At 36.6% G+C, this 21,216-nt stretch overlaps 1 pseudogene; it reads right to left on the reverse strand.

Moving 5' to 3' along the window:
• Nucleotides 1-290: 290 nt before the first annotated feature.
• LOC101702237 (dnaJ homolog subfamily C member 21-like) overlaps nucleotides 291-21,216 on the reverse strand; it is a 105,902-nt pseudogene continuing 84,976 nt past the window's right edge.

The raw sequence follows: 21,216 nt of genomic DNA on the forward strand, positions 1-21,216 counted from the left end.
TCTTCAGAAGTAGACTTAGGAAGCATTTTCTTGTTTTGAGACATTCAAGTCAATTCAGATGGCAAAAGTAGAATTCAATCACTAGTGAAATGTTTAAAAAATATATATTAAACAAAAAAAGTATCTTTACAAGTTACAAAATAATCTTCCACAATGCAATAAATTGCAAATCACTGAAATTGTAACTCTTTTTTTTGTTTGTTTGAAATTGTAACTCTTTAGATGATTTCAGTTCAGTTTTTGGTTTCAAAATTTGGACACTTATAAGCAAAAAAGTGTTGTCAGAATTTCTATCTATTTTTTCGTTTTTCTTTCTTGCTTTGACTACTGGTTACACTGTTTAAATACGATGATGGAGGTGCTCTTGCATGACCTGTAGCCTTGAGATGGTCAAAAAGTTTATTCGGGGATGGAAACTCACTATGGCAGGTTGTATAGCTCCTAAGAACATCACTCTGTACTTGTGGTTCAGCAGGTACTTTGACAGATTTTTTCATATCTTTGGTTTTCTTTCCTTTGGATTTAGCAATACTTTTAGCTGCATTTTTTGGGTCATCACATGGTTCAGTGGTCTTTGACTCTGACATTTTCTAGAGGACTATGTTCTAATTCTTTGGAATTGTCTTGATTTAAGTTAGTATCCTCTGGATCAACCTTTTCTCCTTCTCCTGTTCCGCTTTCATTGAAACTGTCATCATAATTCTGTGATGGCTTCTGTTTCTTTTTCTTCTGTTTTTTTAGGAAGCTTTTGTTTTGGTCTATCTTCCATTTCTTCCTCAGAATTGGCATTCAATAGATTTTCATCTACTTGAGATTCTGAAAAATTCTCTTCCTTCTCCTCTAACTGTTGTTTCAACGAGGCAACCATTTCCCAGTGTTTCTTTGACTTTTCATGATTCTTCATGGCCTTTTCTGGCTTGAAAGCTTTATCACATGCTGGACAGTAAAGGTTATCATAAAACCCAACTTTCTCAGCCTCATCACTGTCTTTACCATCCTGTCCATCTTTGAACTCATGTTCCTCCGTTTCATTTTCATCTGATCCATCTCCAAACTCCTTGTCATGCCACGCCTCCACCTCCTGGAGCTCCTTCTCCACACTGGCCATGGTCATCCAGCTCTGTTCACTATTGCTCCGCCAGTTAGGCCTGCTTGATCTCCTGCAGCTGCCTCCTCTCCTCGGCTTTCCTGGGCTTCTCAGCATTCTGTTCCTCTACAAGCTTCCAATGAGCCTGCACTCTCTTATCTCTTTTACGAATAAAAGCTACCAGCTGACACACAAGCTCATTCTTCTCTTTTCTGGCTTTGTCTCAAATTTTTTTGTTTTCTTTTTCCATGGCTCGCTTTTTCCAGCGGTTTGATGCTTGCCGTGTATCATATTCTTCCATCCAGGAGAAGTTCTTTTGAGTACAAAAACTCTGCCAGTGAGCGAAGAAAGGGTGGACCACTATATCATAGTCACTCTGGAAGTCTCCGAAAAGGACTGGAAAATCCTAAACATCCTCCTCTAATACAGATTCTAGTTCTTCCTTTGCAATCATTTCAAAAACATTACGATACACTGTGTAAAAGCCCTTTTCATCATCTCCATAACCAGAATAACAGGTTAACAGTAAAATACTGAAGCTAATCTAAGCTGTCATCTTGATATTCTCCATCAAGGCCTCCTTTAAATAAGGCTTCTCTATGATTATCATTCCATGCTTTTTCTTGAGGGTCACTCAACACATCATATGAGGCTTGGATTAATTTAAATCGTTCAGCTGCTTCTGCAGCATTATCCAAATTTTTATCTCGAAGGAAACATGCAAACTTCACCAGGGAAGACACCTAATTAGAACTGTTAATGTGAAGAATCGTGACCAAATTGAAGCACAGGGCTTGCGTGACCATCCCGGGTGCCATTTCAGGGCCAGTTTCCTATAGGCCTTCTTGAACTTCTCGCAGGCTTCGCACCGCAATCCCAGCGCCTCACTTCATGGCTGGGCTGGACTGGGGTCTGCAGCCGGGCCCGGGGCTGGCAGGGACCGAGACCCAGGCCCGGCTGAAAGGCGGCGGCGCCGGCTGTGCCCTCCTCTAGGGGGAGCCGGGCGCCCGCACCCGGACAGCCAGCGAGCGAACGCGGCCTCTTGAGTGCTGAAATTACAGGCATGCACTACAATCCCTGGTTTACTTAGTTGTTTTAAACACTTGCCAAATCTCTCTCTCTCTTTTTCTGGAAAAATTCAAATCACATGTAAATTAGGAAGAAATACAAGAAACCTTCACGTACCCATTACCCAGCTTCAAGAATCAGCAACTCATGGTGCCTCTTGCTCTATGATTCTTTTTAACCCTCAGTGAGATGAAATTTTTGCACAGCCCTTGGGAGCGACCAGTTACCATGACAGAGTTGTACTCCATTTGTGCTGCTATAACAAAGAGCCATAAACAGGGTGGTTTATAAACAATAGAAATTTATTTCTGGGTGTATGATCTTCTTTATGATCTTCTGCATTCTATTTGCCAGTATCTTAGTAAGGATTTTTGCATCTATGTTCATTAGTGAGATTGGCCTATAGTTCTCCTTTTCGATTGGGTCTTTCTCTGTTTTGTGGATCAAGGTGATGCTTGCTTTCAGGAATGAATTTGGGAGTGTTGCTTCCCTTTCAATTTCATTGAAGAGTTTAAACAGTAGTGGCAGCAGTTCCTCTCTAAATGTCTTGTAGAATTCAGCAGTGAAGCCATTAGGGCCCAGGGTTTTCTTAGTTGATAAGTTTTTAATTATGTTTTCAAATTCTTTGGTTGATATTGGGTTGTTTATAATTTATACATCTTCTTTGGTCAACTTTGGTAATTCATGTGTATCTAGGAATCTGTCCATTTCTTCTGTGTTTTCCATCTTATTGGCATATAGGTTCGGTAAGGAGGTATTGATGATCCTCTGGATTTCTGTTGAGTCTGTTGGAATTTCACCCTTTTCATTCCTATTGCATGGATTTGGGCCTTTTCTTTCCTTTTTCTGATAAGGTTGGCTAAGGGTTTGTCAATTTTGTTGATTCTTTCAAAGAATCAACTCTTGGCTTCATTGATTTTTTGTATCATTCTCTTAGTCTCCATTGCATTGATTTCGCCTCTGATCTTTATAATTTCCTCCCTTGTATGACCTTTGGGGTTATCCTGCTCTTCTTTTTCCAGAAGCTTGAGGTTCAGCATCAGGGTGTTTAATTGGGCTCATTCTGTTTTCCTAATATGTGTATTCACTGCTATGAATTTCCTTCATAAGACTGCTTTCATTGTGTCCCATAGATTCCAATATGTTGTATTGTCATTGTCATTTAATTGAAGGAACTGTCTGATTACTTCTTTAATTTCCTCTGTGACCAATTGGTTATTCAGAAGGATGTTGTTCAATTTCCATGTGTTTATGAAATTTTTTGAGTTTCTTTTGCTATGGATCTCCAATTTCATTGCACTATGGTCTGATAATATACAGGGGATAACTTCAATTCCTTTGCACTTACTTAAACATATTCTATGTGTGAGTATGTGGTCTATTTTGGAGAATGACCCGTGCGCAGCTGAGAAGAATGTGTATTCTGATTTTGTGAGGTGGAAGACTCTGTAAACATCTGTTAAGTTCCTTTGTTCAAGAGTTCGATGGAGTTCTAGTATTTCATTACTTATTTTTTGTCTAGTTGATCTATTTGTGACAGTGGGGTGTTGAGGTCCCCCACTACAATTGTATTAGTGCATATATGACTTTTCATGTCCACTAGTATTTGTTTTATATAGTTGGGCACACTAGTGTTTGGTGCATAGATATTTATGATTGTCATCTCTTCCTCTTGGATTCTTCCCTTTACAAGGATGCAGTGTCCTTCTTCATCTCTCTTAATCAGTGATGGTTTGAAATCTACTTGATCTGCAAAGAGTATAGCTACTCCTGCTTTTTTTCTGGTTCCCATTGCATGGAGTATTATTTTCCACCCTTTAACTTTCAGTCTATGAGTTTCCTTTTGAATTAAGTGTGTTTCTTGTGTGCAGCATATTGTTGGATTTTCCTTCTTGACCCATTCTGCCAGTCTATTTCTTTTGATTGGTGAATTGAGACCATCAACGTTGATGGTTATAACTGAAACCTATTGACTTGTCATTGCCATGACTTTTTCTTTTTGTTGGGTTCTCCCCCTTTACATTTAATTTCTTGTCATGCCAGATGGGTTCACTCTGCTTCACTTCCTGGGGCTGTGATCTGCAATGTCTATTCCTAGGATATTGTGTAAAGTTTTTTGGAGTGCTGGTTTGGTATTCACGAAGTTCCTAAGGTGCTCTTTGTCCTGAAAGTATCTTATTTCTCCATCCATTTTGAAAGATAGTTTTGCAGGGTACATCAATCTGGGTTGGAGGCTGTTTTCTTTTAGGGCTTGGAATATGTCCCTCCAAGCTCTTCTTGCCTTGATGGTTTGTGTTGAAAAGTCTGTTGTGATTCTGATGGGCTTTCCTTTTTATGTGATTTGTTTCTTTTCTCTAACTGCTTGTAGAACTTTGTTATTCTGTTGAGTTTCTGGAATCTTAACAATTATATGCCTATGTGTAGATTTTTTTTGATCAAGGCTATTTGGAGTCCTATATGCCTCACTTATCTGTATGTCAAGTTCTTTTCCCCTGCTTGAGAAGTTTCCTGCCATTACTTCTGTGAAGAGATTTTTTATGTCATTTGCACTCTCTCCTGTTTCTTCTTTGACTCCAATCAGTCTTATATTACTCTTCTTTGCATCATCTCTCAGCTGCTGTATTGATTTCTCATGTTCCCTCATAATTTTGAAGTAATTTTTCTTTTCCTGGTCATTAATTGCAATCTTATCTTCTATATCTGTAATTCTATCCTCTCATTGGCTCATTCTGCTGTGTCGACTTTCAGTGGAGTTTTTCATCTCCTGGAAATCTATTTGCATCTGTTTTATGGATTCCATTTGTTTCCTATGTTGGGATTCCATCATGTTCCTCAGCTCCTCTCTAGATTTATTAATCATGTCTTACACTAGGAGCACAATTTCTCCTGTTATCTGAGAAATTATTTCTGATTTCATTTTTTCCAGATCCCCTTTTGTTACCAGTTCAGTGGGTCCAGGTGGTTGAGTATCAGAGTATTCCATCTCATTTCCCTTTGGGGTTGCTGTAGGTGATTTGAAAGTCTGGTTTTGAGACTTATTTATGTGTGTTCTCATTTCGTCTGGGTGGGCAGGGGGGTGCTATTGGTGTTGGCGCAGCTCACCTCCTCTGATCTGGGAGAGGTGGGACAGGGGCCGGGACCTCCAGTAGGGATGGTGGCCCAGAAACCACTTCTTCTGGGCTGGGAGCAGTGGGACAGAAGGTGGCCCAAAAGCCCTTTCCTCTGGGCTGGGAGCAGAGGGACAGATGGCAGCCCAGAAGCTCCCTCCTCTGGGGGAGGAGCAGTGGGACAGCAGCTCAGAAGCCCCTTCCTCTGGGCTGGGAGTGGTGGGACAGATGGTGGCCCAAAAGCCCTTTCCCACTTTATATGTTCTATCAATGCATATGATATCCTTACAATTTGCCCCACTGAATTATGTTTTTTTGTCTTTTTCACTCATTTTCCAGTTTTTGTTTTTTACTATAACATGTTTGCAGTACATAATGATGGCATTCCTTATGTGAACTTTGTACAAGTACATAACACATCTCACTGCTTTTTTAATTCCTTTCCACTTCCCATCCTCTCCACTCTCTGCAACTCTTGTTCCCCTTTCCATTTGGAGAAGATCTAACTCCCTACTTGTTATCTATCTTTTATTTTGCTTTTTATTTATATTTTGGGTCTCTCATATAACAAAGAACATGCAAAATTTAAGCATGTGTGATCATTTCACTCAACATTATGGTCTCAAAATTGATCATTTTTCCTTAAAATGATTCAAATTTATCCTTCATTATGGTATACTACTACTTCATTGCAAATAAATACCACATTTTCTTTATCCATTCTTCTGTTGCTAGACATATAGGCTGCTTCCAAGATTTAGTTATTATGAATTGTGCTGCTCTTAACATGGATGTGCATATATCAGTGTAATATGATATCTTCTTTGGGGAAGATATGAAGGAGAATATCTGGATCAAATGCAATTTCTTATTTTACTGTTCTGAGGAATCTCCATACTGATTTTCATAGTGTTTGTACTAATTTACATTATCACCAGCAATGTACAAGGGTACCTTTTTCCCTGCATCTTCACCATGATTTTTTGTTATTTGATTTCTTGATGATACCCTTTCTTTTTGGAGACAGATGAAACCTCATATTGTTTTAATTTGTATTTTTCTAAAGGCCAGTGATTTTGAGCATTTCTTAATGTATTTATTGGCCTTTTGTACTTCATGTGAGAAGTGTCTATTCATTTCACTTGTGTATTTATTATTAGTCTTTTGTTTTTCTTTAATTTTATCACTAGATGTTAGTCTTCTATCAAAAGAATAGTTGGCAAATATTTTTTCCAATTCTATAGATTATCTTTTACTCTGTTGGTTGTTTCCTTTGCTATGCAAAAGCTTTTAAATTTGATATGTTCCCATTTGTTGTTACTTGGTACTATTTATTGTGTCAGTGGGGTTTTGTTCAGAAAGTTCTTGCATATGTCTATGACTTAAAGAATTTTATCTATTTTACCTTCTAGCAGGTTAAATGTTGCTGTTTTAACATTTTGTCCATTTTATTTTATTTTAGTACATGATGAGATAGATGTATGGAGATTCAGTCTTCTGCATGTGAATAACCAATTTTCACAGCACAATTTATTAAAGAGGCTATCTTTCCTCCAGTGTACATTTTTGATTCTGTTCCACTGAATCACATGTCTGTTTTTTGTGCCATGCTGTTTTTATCTCCATGCTTTTTTATAACTATAGCTTTGTAATATAACTTCAAGCCTAGGATTGTGATGTCTCCTGCTTTGTTGTTGTTGCCCAGGATTGCTTTATTATTCTGGGTCTCTTCTTGTTCCATAAGAATGTTAGGATTCTTTTCTATAGTTGTGTGAGGATTTTTATTGGGATTATATTAAAGCGCTATATTAGTTTTGGAAGTATGGCCACTATGACTGTATTGGTTCTGCCTGTCCATGAACAGGGGATATTTTTCTATTTTTTGATGTCCTCTTCAATCTCCTTTTTTCAGAATACTGTAGTTTTCATTGTCTTACACATCCTTGGTTAAGTTAATGGCCAAGTATTTAATTTTTATTGGTGCTATTATAAATGGTATTATTTTTCTAATTTCTTTCTAAGTGAGTTCAAGAATGCTATTGGTTTTTGTGTATTGATTTTGTATCCTGCTATATTGCTGAATTTGGTTATTAATTCTAGCAGTCTTTTGGTGGATTTTTTTGGGTCTTTTGTGTAGAGGGTCATATCATCTGCTAATAATGATAATTTGAATTCTTCTTTTCCTGTACATATCTCTTTTATTTCTTTTTCTAGTCTGATTGCTCTGGCTAATGTTTCTAGTACTATACTGAACAGGAGTGGTACTAGTAGGATATCTTTGTCTTGTTTCTGAGTTTAGGAGAAAGTGTTTGGTTTTTCTGCATTTAAAATGTGTGGGCAATAGGCTTTTCATAAATGGCTTTTATCAGATTGAGATAAGGACCTTCCATATCTATTTTCTTCAAGGTTTGCATCATGAATAGGCTTTTGATTTTGTCGAAGGCTTTTTCTGCTTCAGTTGAGATGATGATGTAATTTTATCTTTGCTTCTGTTTATGTGATATATTACATTTATTGAATTGCATACATTAATCCATCCTTGCATCCCTGGAATGAATTCTACTTGGTCATGATATATTACCATTTTGATGATTTCATGCATTCTGTTCTCTAGTATGTTGTTGAAGACTTTTTATGCCAAGGTTCATTAAAGAGATTCGCCTGTAGTTTTGTTCTTTGCTTGGATCCTTGTCTAGCTTTAGAATCAGGGTAATACTAGTTTCCAGAAATGACTTCCCTTTACTCCTTCCCTTTTGGTTTTATTAAAGAGTTTGAGGATTATTGGTGTTAAATATTCCTTGAAGTTATTAGTTGGTAGGTATTTTATTACTGCTTCAATTTCATTGCCTGTTATTGTATTATTCATGGTTTTTATTTCTTCTTAGTTCAGTTTTGGTAGTTCATATGTCTCTAGGAATCTGTTTCTTCCAAATTCTCCAGGGTATTTGTATACAGTTTTGCAGAGTGGCTGATAATAATCTCTGGATTTTAGCAGTATCTATTGTGATTTCTCCTTCTTCATTTCTAATTTCAATGATTGGGGTCTTTCCTTTTTTGGTGAGAATTGCACAGGGTTTGCCATTTTAAAAAATTCTTTCAAAAAACCCAAATCTTCAATTCATTTACTCATTGTATTTTTTTTAGTCTCAATTTAATTGATTTCTGCTCTGAACTTCATAATTTTCTTCCTTGAACTAACTTTTGATTTGAATTGTTCTCATTTTTCCAGGAACTTGAGATGGAACATTAGGTTATTTATTTGGGCTATTCTGTTTCTTTTCTTATTTTTATTTTTATTTTTTTTGGTACTGGGGATTGAACTCGGGTCCTGGCTCTTGTGGAGCAGGTGGCAGAACCACTGAGCTAAATCCCCAGCCCCTCATTCTGTTTTTCTGATGAGGGCATTCACAACTATATATTTACCTCTTAGAATTACTTTCATTGCATCCCATAAGTTCTGGTATTCTCAATCAATTCCAGGAACTGTCTTATTTTTTTCCTGATATTTTTCTGTGACCTAATTGATTATCAAGAATATATTGTTTAATTTCCATGCATTTGCATAATTTATGGTTTTTTGCCATTGATTTCTAGTTTCATTGTGCTAGTTTCATTGTATATCTGATAATATTCATGAGATAATTATTATTCTTTTACATTTACTTAAGCATGCTTTATGGGCTAGTATGTGGTCTATTTTGGAGAAAGTTCTACGTGCTAATGAGAAGAATGTGCATTCTATTATTGTTGGGTGGAACACTCTGTAGATATCTATTAAGTCCATTTGTTTGAAAGTTTGGCTCAATTCTGATATTTTCTGTTGGGTTTTTGTCTAGTTGATTTGTCTACTAGTGACAGTGTGTTTTGAGGTTCCCACTACAATTGTGTTGATTTTTATCTGATCTTTTATATTCAGTAGTGTTTATTTTGTGAAGATGAATGCATCATTTTTTCAGTGCATATATGTTTATAATCATTATCTCTTCCTGTTAAATTCTTTCCTTAGCCAATATTTAGTGACCTTCTTTGCCTCTTCTGATCAATTTTGGCTTAATGTACACTTTGAATGAAGTTAGGATAGTTACTTCTACTGTTTTCTGAGTTACCATTTCATGGACTATTGTTTCCATCCTTTGATTTTTATACTATGAATTTCTTTGTGGGTTAAATGTGTTTCTTGCATACAGGATCGCACTGGATTTAATTTCTTGATCCATTCTTTGAATCTGTGTCATTTGACTGAGGAATTGAGACCATTCACATTAAACATTATTACTGAAAGGTACTGACTTATTCCTGTTCTTGCATTATTTTTCTGTCACTGATTTCTTCCCTTGAAGTTGACTGTCTACCCTACCTGATGTGTTCATTCTATTAGACCTCTTGGCATAATTCACTTTGTTATTTTTTGGGGGGGGTTCTTTAAGAATTTTTTGGAGTGCTAATGTGGTGGTTATGAATTTTTTAGAGGCTTTTTATCATGGAAATATCTTATTTCTCCAACAAATTACAGGATATATCAGTCTGGGTCAGGAGTTGTTTTCTTTTAGGGCATAAAACACCCTAAAGATTTGTGTTGAGAAGTCTGCTGTAATTTTATTTATTTATTTTTTTTTTTTTTGCAACAGGGTCTTGCTATGTAGTTCAGGCTGGCATAGAACTCACTATGTAGCCAAGACAAGTCTTGAGCTTGTGGCAATCCTCCTGCCTCAGCCCTCATGTGTTGGGATGATAGGCATGTGCCACCACACCTGCTTCTGCTGTTTTTCATTAAAAGTGATTTGTTGCTTTTCTCTAATAACTTTTAAGATTTTGTTCTTGTATTCGAAGTATAGGATTTTGACTGTGATGTGTCTTGGAAAGGTTCTTTTCTGATTTTGGCCCTATGGGGTTCTACATACCTCATTTATCTGTTAGTTTTATTCTTTATACTTGGAAATTTTTCTTCTATTATTTTTATAAATGAGTTTTTAAATGCCATTTGTACTGTCTTCTGATTTTGCAAATCCCAAATAATCTTTCATTAGTCCTCTTTGAATTATCTAGCAGATGCTGGATCTACTTTTTATATTCTTTTGTTGTTTTGAAGGTTTCTCTCAACAACTGGTCACTGACAACAACCCTGACTTCTATTTCTGGCTCTTTGTCCTCACATTGGTCACTTCTGGTTCCCATATTTTCAATAGAATATTTAATCTCCTGGATTTCTGTTTAGTACATTTTCATGGACTCTAATTCTTTTTATACTGGATATTCCTGTTTTGTATCACTTTATTAACTCAGTTAGCTTTTTGTTAGTGTATTCTGTAGACTCGCTGATTATTTTATTTATTCTGTTTAGTTGTATCTTGCTTAAACTCACCAAGCACCTTATTGATATGTTTCTTATCTCCTTTGTTTTCCTTTTCAATAATTTGACTGTGTCGTTTTTAATTTCCTACCTCTTGATTCTCTTTGTATCAGCTTTGGGGGAGATAGGGATATTTGGAGGCATTTTATTGCCATGTCTTCTCATGGTTCTATTTTTTGTTTGTTTTTTTGTCCTGAGACTTGTGGAAGACTTTTTTGGTAGTATGGAGATGTCTTTAGTTAGTGTCTACTTTTCAGTGATGCACTCTGGGCGTGGCTAACTATAGGCCTTTGCGTCTGTCCCAGAATTCCACTGTCTCCATTTATTTGATAGGGAAGTTTTCAGGATACTTGGTGCAGTACCCAGTTTTCCAGGAGTGGGCTACAGTATTGTTAATGACGCCAAATCAATACCAATATTGACATACAGAGAAAATAAACTGATAGCAACAACTGTATCACCTTGGCTAGAGTAATAAAATCAGCAACAAGAATAGTGTCAAAGATGAACTATAATATTGACTTATGCTAAGAACCAACAATGTATCACCTTTAACCATAGAAAAGAGATCTATACTCATAGTATAAACACAAGATAATCCAAATATTGACCTACACTAAATCTACTAAATGGAACAACTTTATCTCCTCTAATAATAGAATGGTATTCAATAGAAATAGCATAGAGCTAACTAAACAATCTAAAGATTCATAAAGCTCAATGGATATGCTAGTAAAGATGGAGAGGGTAAGAAACCAGAGATTGAAAAAAGTAAAATTTTAAATTTTTTTTTTTAGTTCTTTTATTGGTACATTTTAGGTATACAATTCATTTACATTTATCATTGGGTGTTTGTACTTGTACATGACATATCTTGGTTCTTATTTTTTTCCCCCATTACCTGTGCACCCTTCACCCCCTCTGCCCTTCCCTATTTACATAGATTTCATTTCCATTTTTTTTCTTTTCTCATAGTTTTTCCTTTCCCTCTTGACACACATGTGTAAATACCGAATCATGTCACTACTATGAGAAACTGATAGTGTAAACAAGGGTTAAAATAATTAAAATGAATAATGAATAATTTGAAATAGGAAAAAAGGTCCAAAGATGAAGGAGTGAAGGGAGGGGAAGAGGAAAGTAAAATTTCAAATATTAACCAATGGAAGATGAGGAGGAGGAAAGAAAATTAAAATAGAATATCCTATTGAGGAGTAAAAGGAAATTAATAGTATCAAAAACAGTGACAGAAAAATTTTTTAAAAAGATCCAGAAAGAAAAAAAAGGGGGAAAAATAGCAAGGAAAAAAGAATTTAAAGGAGAAAAGAAACAGAAAAAGAATTTAAAGGAGAAAATACTCCAAATCCTAAAAAAAAATCAAATGAAGAAAAAGAAACAAAATATTGATTCAAAACAAACAATAATATATCTATGTTTTTGAATGGGTGTTTTCTTTCCAGGATCTATAGTCTTGAAATCCAGCAAGTTATGATTTTCTCTGTATAGCTTTATGTCCTATGGGCTTGTGAGGAGCCCTCCCTGCACCTCTGTCTATATACCCTAATTGTGGCAATCATTCAAGTTGAGGTGTGCCCTTGTTAATATTGATAGATGCAAAAACAATTAGCCTTGTGGGATCTCTTCTGGATGTAGACTGCAGGTTAGGGGTTCAAGCAGACTGTTGGACTTAATGTCAACCTTTTCAGATCCTGCCTCCTCTGAAAGCCACATTTGCCTGGCCTAGTTTCTCACTATGCAGGGTAGGGCCCCTGTCCTTCTCTGCCTGAGGCTAAACTCTTAAGAGAGCTATGTCTAGCCTGAACCTTCTCTGTGACTGTCTTCCATGGCTAAGTCTCACCAAGTCACTGTGGGAGGGTAACCCTGGAAACCCTAAAGTGGAGTTGTTCAGTGGTTCAATCTTAAACAATCCCTTTCCAATATGGACCCTGATAAAACTCTCTCAGGCAAAATGATGGATACAGCATTGTTTTTCTTCTCCAACTTTATCATGGCATGTAGTTACTTTCAAAGTAAATCTCACACTGTTTTTGTAATGTGGCATGGCTCTCCATAGTTGGCTCTTCATCACATAGTGCTGCTCTGCCACAATGAATTATAAATGAAGCAGACAATTCTTATTTTCTCTCTCTGTCTTATAATAAGACAGCTCTTGTTTTTCCTTTTCCTAATATGCACAATGCTAGAAAAGCTTCATTAGTTTGGATTTACCTTCTTATTTTTGAAATTGGCATCAAACCAAGATTGAACAGTTAGAGTACATCACTTACAGTGATGGGGTTGTGATGAGTACATGAATAAATGACCTACTAGAGTTCTTTTTAGTGGTTGATATGGACATAAAAGGGCAGCATCTTCTCTATCAATGGAATGCAAACTACAATTTCTCATGGTCTTGGCTATCTTTTGGAAAAGAAAGCCTGCCTGAAAATGAAGCTAAAACAGAGCAGAGCTGGGCCAAATGAAAAAATAAGTTCTTGACATTGTTTGGACATCTCAATTTAAGTGTGCCTAAGGGATACTAACTCTAAATTTCTCAGGTACTTTAGTCATCAGATAGCTACCACCCCATTTAAATTAAAACATTTTCAATATACATGTCAATTTTATTCTTTTTTGTTATAATTCAGAATTTGATATGTACCATAAAACCTACATTTCTTATTATGTCATTTAGATCTTCCATCCTTTTAAACTTTTTTCTCATTTATCCTGGACTATGAAAAACATGTTAACACTGTCTATTTGCGCATTTCTATTTCTCCTATAGGTTTTGTTTTATGCAAGTTTAATTGGACACATAGACATTAATTATGATTGCATTATGAACTACATCATATAAAATATCTTATAAAATGTAAATTTTTGAAAAATGCATTTTGGCTTGCATTCTACCATACAAAATACCAAGCTATCAACTTTCTTTTTACTTTCATTTTTCCAGTATGTCTTTTATTTTCAATCTTTAAAATTCTCTGCTTTAGGTGACTCTCCACATATAGCATTGAGTCGGATTTTTCTGTTTACTATTGTTCACTAATTTCTTTTAGTAGATAAGCTAAGCTTATTTGATTTTATCAGTAAGAATGATAAATCTTTTCTGAGTGTTGCCTTATTGTTTTGTTTGATATACACAAGTGTGTGCACACATATACTTGGCACCATGAAACATTGATTTGTTTTCTCTCTCTCTTTTTGACATTTCTCTTGCTATTTTAGAAGGCTCATTTTTGTCTTACTCATTAGTCTTCAACAAATAGCTTTATGTAATGCCCTTAATTTCCTTTTTATTAGATATTATCTACTGCTTCTTGCTATGAGCAGTATTGAAACAAGCAAGTAATGTCTTATATCTTTTTCTCTCTCCTTTCTCACCTTAGCAAATATTCTCTTCCAAGTTGATTCTGATAAGATAATTAGCAGATATATTTTACTTTCTGTATACTTCTTCCATCCTGAACCATAGTTGATGTTTGTGTTATGTCTACACTGTTAGAGCAGCTAACAATTATATAAAATGTCACTTTCATCCTCATTATTTGGTCTTATTTATATGGCTGAATATTATCTGTGCAATACTTATCATTAGTTTTTATACCTATAATTTTTCCAATTGTATTTTGGTTACCTGAAAATGGTTTTTCTTGAGTTATGGCAGATAATAACTATTCATATGATTTATTCTTAAAGATTAGTTTGGCAGCATATAAAATCTTTGACTCATATTTTATTTCCTGGAGTAAATTAGCTGTTGCTTTTCTTTCTTTTGTTCTAAAATGTTGCTGTTGCAGAAACTAGGGCCAATATGATTTTCTTTCCCTTACAAATAGAGTTTCTACATGTCCCACTTTGTTTCAGGATTGTCTAGTTTTCTTTGCCCATTATATAATTACTAATAGCTCCCTATTCATTTTTACAAGTTTCTCAGTTTAGCTAAAAAGATGACCCTGTTAATAATTCATTTGTTTTTTTGCCTTCATGCCTGGAGAATTTTTCATTGTAATTCTAATAGTTTTAGTAGAATATATTTTTGTAAGGGCAATTTTGGATTAATTTTCCCATGTACAAATGTGACCTTTTAATGTGTAAGTTCAAGATGATTTTATAGTTATTCCTCATTTAATGACCTCCCTATTTAACAACTGTTCAGACTTACAAGATACACTCCATCTTTTCTGTACATCTTGTTTATAGAGCCACAGTGTCTTTTTTTGTATAGTACACCGTGTTTATATAGTACTGTAATTTTTCTCATTTTACTGAACAGTATAATAGAGTTTTATGTTGTTATACATTACAGTACTGCATGTAAGATTTATGCAAATAAAAATAAAGTCATCCAGTTGGAGTTTCCTTTGACCATTTCTTTGTTCTGAATATTATAATATACATGCTATATGCAATTCCTCTTTTAGTGACCAATTCATTAAACAACCTAGTGGCAAGAAAGGAACTTAGTCATTGAACAAAGTGTCTGTATCAGAAAAATTTCCTTGGATTACAATTTTAAGTTTTCATTCTGTTTCACTGTTTTGAGTTTCTTATACATATGTTGAAGCTTCTTTGCTTTTAATTTGCCTTGAATCCTTTTTTCTAAAATAATTTTCTTCATGTTTATTTAACATTTTTCTCCTCTTATTTCTAGTTTTGTGTGGTACTTTCTCCACTATTTTATTTTATGTTCATTCTGATCTAATGTTTTGTAAAAGTATTTTTTATTTACAATTTTTTCTTTCTTGAGCTCTTTCAGGTCTTATGTTTGCTTAGTATTCTGATCTCTAACATTTTCCAATACCAATTTATATAACTCTTCCATAGTTTCTGTCATTCTCTTAATCTCCTCTAGCTCAATTTACTCTTTTATTTACATCTTTTCTTTCTTGTTGCCGTATTTTTCTGATCTGCTTTCATTTTTATCTAGGAAAGTTATTCAACTTATCATTATTATGCTTTTCAAATTTTACAAAATCTTTATATGGTATCTGAAATCAATCTTTTTCTGTTGTTCATGTTTAAATGAGGTGGGGTTTTCTTTAAAAAGTATCAACTCCCCACAAAGAATGTAAACATTATATACTACAAACATATACCAATAATAAAAAAAGAAATTTCCTCCATGGTTGGTTAAAGACAGATCAGGATAGCTTTCCTACCTTTATGACTGTAAGCCACATTTATCAAAATGATGGCCTCAGCTGAGGGTGTAGTTCAGTGTCAAGAGTACATGCCTCATACGCACAAGGCCCAGGATCCATCCCCAGTAACAAAACCAAAAAACACAAACCAAAAAACAATATAACCTCTTAATAAGACTTCTTTCCAGTATTTCCCAAGGTATGCATCTGTCCCCAATCCTCACAGGGCCAGGAGAAATATGATGCAAGCAAGGAATCCAGAGGACCAGATTTAAGGAAGTACTGACCTTTACAGTCATGAAAATGCTGACTGTATAGTAGCTCCCTTTATCCTCAGTTTCCATTTCCATGGTTTCAACTGCCCAAGGTCAACTATAGTCCAAAAACATTGAGTAGAAAATTCTAGAAACAATTCATAAGTTTTAAATTGCTGGGCCTTCTTAGTAACATGATGAAATCTCACGCAGTCTCATTCCATTCTACCTGAGACATGATCATCCTTTTGTCCAGAGTATCCACACTGTATATGCCACCCACTCATCTGTTATTCATTTAGTAGTCATCTCAGTTATCAGATCAACTGTCATAGTATCACAGTGTTTGTATTCAACTAACTCTAATTTTGCTAAAACCTCCCAAAATGCAAGTGCAGTGATGATGGAAATTTGGATATGCCAAAGAGAAATTGTAATGCGTTTCCTTTAAGTGAAAAGGTGAAATTTCTCAACTTAAAAAATCATATGCTGAGGTTGCTAGTAGCTATTGAAAAACAGTTTTTGTATTTGTAAAATTGTGAAGGAAAAGAAATTCCTTCTGGGTTTGTTCTCACATCTCAAACCACTAAAGTGAGGGCCACAGTTTGTGATAGGTGCTTAGTTAAGATGAAAAAACATTAAATTTGTGTATATAAGTATAGAAAAAAACCAGTATGTATAGGCTTCGGTAATATCCATGGTTTCAGGTATTCCCTGAGGGTCTCAAAATCTACCTGCAGCAAATGAGGGGACTCCTATAACTGACTGATGCTGAGTATGAAGGCCTCCTTAATCTGTGTTCTAGCACTTTGCTTCTAACCCCTTTTCTAAATCTGCGCCTCCACAACTGAAACCTCAAATCCTCACCTACTTACCCTAGTTATTTTGTATGCCGTTCCTAGCATCCTTTTCCCAGTGCAGGCTTTTCTCTGAGCATTTCTGAGAGTCTCATGGACAGGCTGGCTCAGTGCCCTCATACCTTCCTGCAATTCCTTTAGTTTACCTGCAGGTTGCTACTACAGGCCACAAATCTCTACCACCACCATTCCACTCGCTGTCCTCAGAGATATCAGTTGTGTCTCCTTCCTGAGTGGAACACTGTCCCTATGAGGGTGTGGACATAAGTGATTCCTAGGTTCCTTGGACCTAAGGACTATCAGAAATCTGTCCTCCTTATCTTTGTCTCTGCTCAGCTACTTTTCCCATAGGACTTCTGCTGCCAACTCTACTCAGTTTTATACTCTGCACTATTATTTTGTCGTGTAGTTCTGTTGCCTGTAGTTTTCAGGTATTTTGCTTTTGCTTTTCTAATTGTTCTCATTTTTTTTTAAAAAAAGATTGTGGAGATTTAACCATAATGCTGCTGGTACCATCCTGCTTCTCCTAACCCCTCAAAAAATTTAAACTGAAACCAAACAGGCTCAACCAGTCCTAACATAATTCATCTACTTCTATGTCCTTTTAAAAACCAAATAATGAGTTTCTTGATGATGATGTTCTTATTGTCCTTCATGTAGTAAGAGATTAATAAATATTTGTTGAATAAAAGAATGAATAGATACATGAATAGATAACAGATGTGGATAAAGGAACATGGCTCAGTGATTTGTCAAGTACAAAGAAGAAAATGACTGAAGATGACACTACTAAATACTGCTTTGAAATCTCCCACAAAAAGTGTGTGGATCCTCTATGATTACCCTGAAAGTTCAGGCCTGGTCATATAATTCACTTGTGCTTTTGAGATTCCAGTGCTTATAGGAACTGGGCACTCAGTCTCAAAGTGGATATCATGCCACTGAAGGAAAAGCACTGGTTTTCATTATGAAGATCATTGGTTAAGTCCTGAATCTGCAACTCCTGGCTGTGTGATTTTGAACAAATGACAGTCTCTCTAACTCTATGGATCCATCAGGTGAAAATTATATTGTGGCATAGGCATGTTGTAAGGATTTAATGAACTAAAAGACAAAAGAAAGGGGTGCCCCATTCCTTCATCCTCTTGTCACTTGTGTTAGGATTTGGGTAAGTGTCGCCCAGCAGCCTGTGTATTGTGCTACTGGGCAGTGGTAGGATGTTTAAAAGGTGGGGCCTAGTGAGAGATGCTCCAGTCATTTAGGCATAGCCTTGAAGGGGATAGTAGGACCCAATTCCCTCCTGTTCTTCTCTTTTGCTTCCCAGCTGCCATGAGATGAGCAGCTGTTCTTCACTACACACTCCCTGTCATGATGAGCTGCTTAGCCACAGGCCTAAAAGCAATGGGGACAATCAATCATGCTGAAACCTACAAAACTGTGAGCCAAAATAAGCCATCTTTTTTTATTCAGCTGATTATATGAAGCATTTGTAATAGTAATGGAAAGCTGCCTAACATGTTATGTTAATCCCAAAGGCTTCTGAACTACATGATCAGGTAGTGTCACAGCAAGAACCTCACTACTCAGGTATCAAAATCTGTCTTAGCCACTTCCCTTGTCACTGAGACATAATATCTGACTGACTCACAATGTTTAGGAGAAGAGGTTTAGTTCCGCTCATGCTTGAGTATTCTCAGTTGTTGCATGGCTTTAAGGCAGGATGGCCTGGTGCAGGGGCATGTCAGAGAAGAGCTGCTCAAGGCTTCCAGGAAGGAAAGAGAGAGAGAGAGAGAGAGAGAGAGAGAGAGAGAGAGAGAGAGAGAGAGAGAGAGACAGAGAGAGAGAGACAGAGAGACAGAGAGACAGAGAGAGACAGAGAGAGACAGAGAGAGACAGAGATATCTTGGGAGGGAGATAAACCCTTTCCAGCCATACCCCCAGAAACCTGCCTCTTCCAACCTCTTAACAGCAAGTCATCCATAAGCCTCCATAATCCAATCATTTTCCAAAGACATCCCCTATAAGTCCATGAGGCTTTTGGGGGTCATCCAGCTATAACAATAGCACGTACCCCGATTTCTTAGGCATGGGTTTTTATTGAAGTCTCTGAATAAGAAGACTGCTTGGTCCAAGGAAAGGGTGGGTGGAGTTTGGAGATGAAGGGAATTTTAGAATCAATGCTGGTCACAACTGCCTTCTCTGTGTTTCAAAACAGGTGCCTGGCCTGCACTTGTGGGTAGCTCTTTGGTCTTCAGGATACATGTATAACAGTCACACATTCCTAGGAACAACCTTCCAGAAGAAGAGTGTTCTTATTCCTTACCCTTTGCGGGTGGGTGAGGCAAGCTTCTCCTTCAAAACAGTTTTATTTCCTGAGTTTATTTTGAATGATTTAGACAATTCTTGGCTTCACAGGGAAATCCAGAGTGCTGGTTTCACTTTGTTTTCTGCTGTTCTTTTCCAGCAAGCCATTAAGATGTCCTTCCTTTTTGTCTCTCCTCATCACTGTTGCCTTCCGGTGTGGACAGAAGGAGGTGGGCAAATCTTATGGTCAACTCCTCCTTGTTGCTGAGCAGCTCAGGCTTAATTAATTCCTCAGTAAATTAAGGTCAGGAGCCTTTTACCTGGTTCTCAGCATCATCTGGCCTCTGCTCTGAGACTACGCAAATTCTCCATTACTGTGGAGAGCACAAACATTCAGTTTTTCACCCTTAAGGTTCCTTCTCTCCTCCGCTCTTGCTTTGTCCTTCTTTTGTCTCCTCAGCCGCCTCAGTTTTCCTACCTTCCTCCTGCCTTGCTGATTTCTGTCTCCTCTTTCCACCGAATCAGTGACCTAGGCAGAAAGAAACACATTAGCCACTCTCTCATTTGCAATTCACATGCTTTATGTCAAATGTTGCAAGTTACTGTGAGCTAAGCTATGCAGAGCATTAGAAAAGATGCAAAGCCTGCATTCCGGTCCTGGAAGGGTCACAGAGCAGCTGAGATATAAGTGTTTATGAGATGTTGTTAACTAAATCTGCTTTCGGAGTTGTGCTAAAAGCATGCCTCAAAAGTGGATATGTAAATGACAGGATCCTGAACAATTAGAGCTAAATATAGATCAGATAGATTCACTTTTGGAGAAAGAGATCACTTGTAAAGGACAAAGGACAGACAAAACAGTCAATCCTATTAGCTAGTTTTATAAAGTCCCCCCAAAGGCATTCAGCACAAATGTCCTCCCAACCTGAGGCTCCTTGCCCTGGTGGATGGCCCTGGTGAACAACCTCTTACTCCTCATCCTACACTGGGAATATTTGGGAAGGCACTTTTCCTCTTGGAGTCATTTTAAATTACATTCTGGCAGGAGTTAGATAAATTCTATCTGTCTTCTGAGCCCCAGGCCCCCCTGAGATTGCTACTTTTAATTGAAGAAAGAACAGAAACCAAAACTTGACTCAGGCAGTTTGGGTTTACTTGCTTTGTCAATTTACTTGTATGATTCCCCAGACATCCACGAGGATAAAGTTACCCTGGAGTGAAAATAAGGAGAGGTCTTTACATTGAGGTTCTGCTTTACACTAAATAAAAATGAACAGTCAACCTTTGACACAAGCACTTTTAAACACAACAGGTCAAGTTAAATATCTTTAAACCTATGTCTAGCCTTCGTGTAAACAACCACCCCAGAGTCAGTGGTGCAGAATTGCTTTGTACAGTGCTTGTCTATACCAGGAAGAAGTACAGCTAGTGAAAGACTGGTGTTAATGACTTTAGGGCTCTGCATGTGATTTCTACACTGGCTGAGTTCTGTTTTGGCTACAAACTTTATGCAAGTATTAGTGTTCCCTAAAGCTCCAGGGTTGGCCCTTAATGTTTTCATTTTATACTCTCTTTGTCTGAGAGCTCATCTGGTCTAATGAATTTAATTATTGCCTCAATATGGATAGCCTCCCAGAACTATATTTTCCTACTTTTTTTTTTTTTAATCTTTGGAGCATTGGTTCTGAGTCCCAGGCTAGGTGCATTCTCTATACAGCCACTATCTTCTCTACTTAAGCACATGACTACTACCACCATCAAAAGCCACATGTCCCTCTGAAATCTCTTATGTTTTCAAATGCTTTATATAAAAGAGACCTTCCTCATATTAAGAAGACTCATGCAGGACTAGGGGTGCAGCTCACTGGTAGAGGGTTTGCATGCACAATCCCAGGGTTCAACATCAATCACCAAACAAACAGAAAGACCTAGATACCTAAGCAATAAGGGGTGTCTCTGAATATTTTAGTGCTGTTCATAGCCAAAGAATTGAACTTTCTTATTTCAGTAATTGCACAAAAATGTAAGTACCTTTT

The sequence above is a fragment of the Heterocephalus glaber genome, unplaced genomic scaffold, assembly GCF_053883595.1.
Source record: "Heterocephalus glaber isolate CG9 unplaced genomic scaffold, H.glaber_assembly_v1.0 deba00000347, whole genome shotgun sequence".
Taxonomy (NCBI): domain Eukaryota; kingdom Metazoa; phylum Chordata; class Mammalia; order Rodentia; family Bathyergidae; genus Heterocephalus; species Heterocephalus glaber.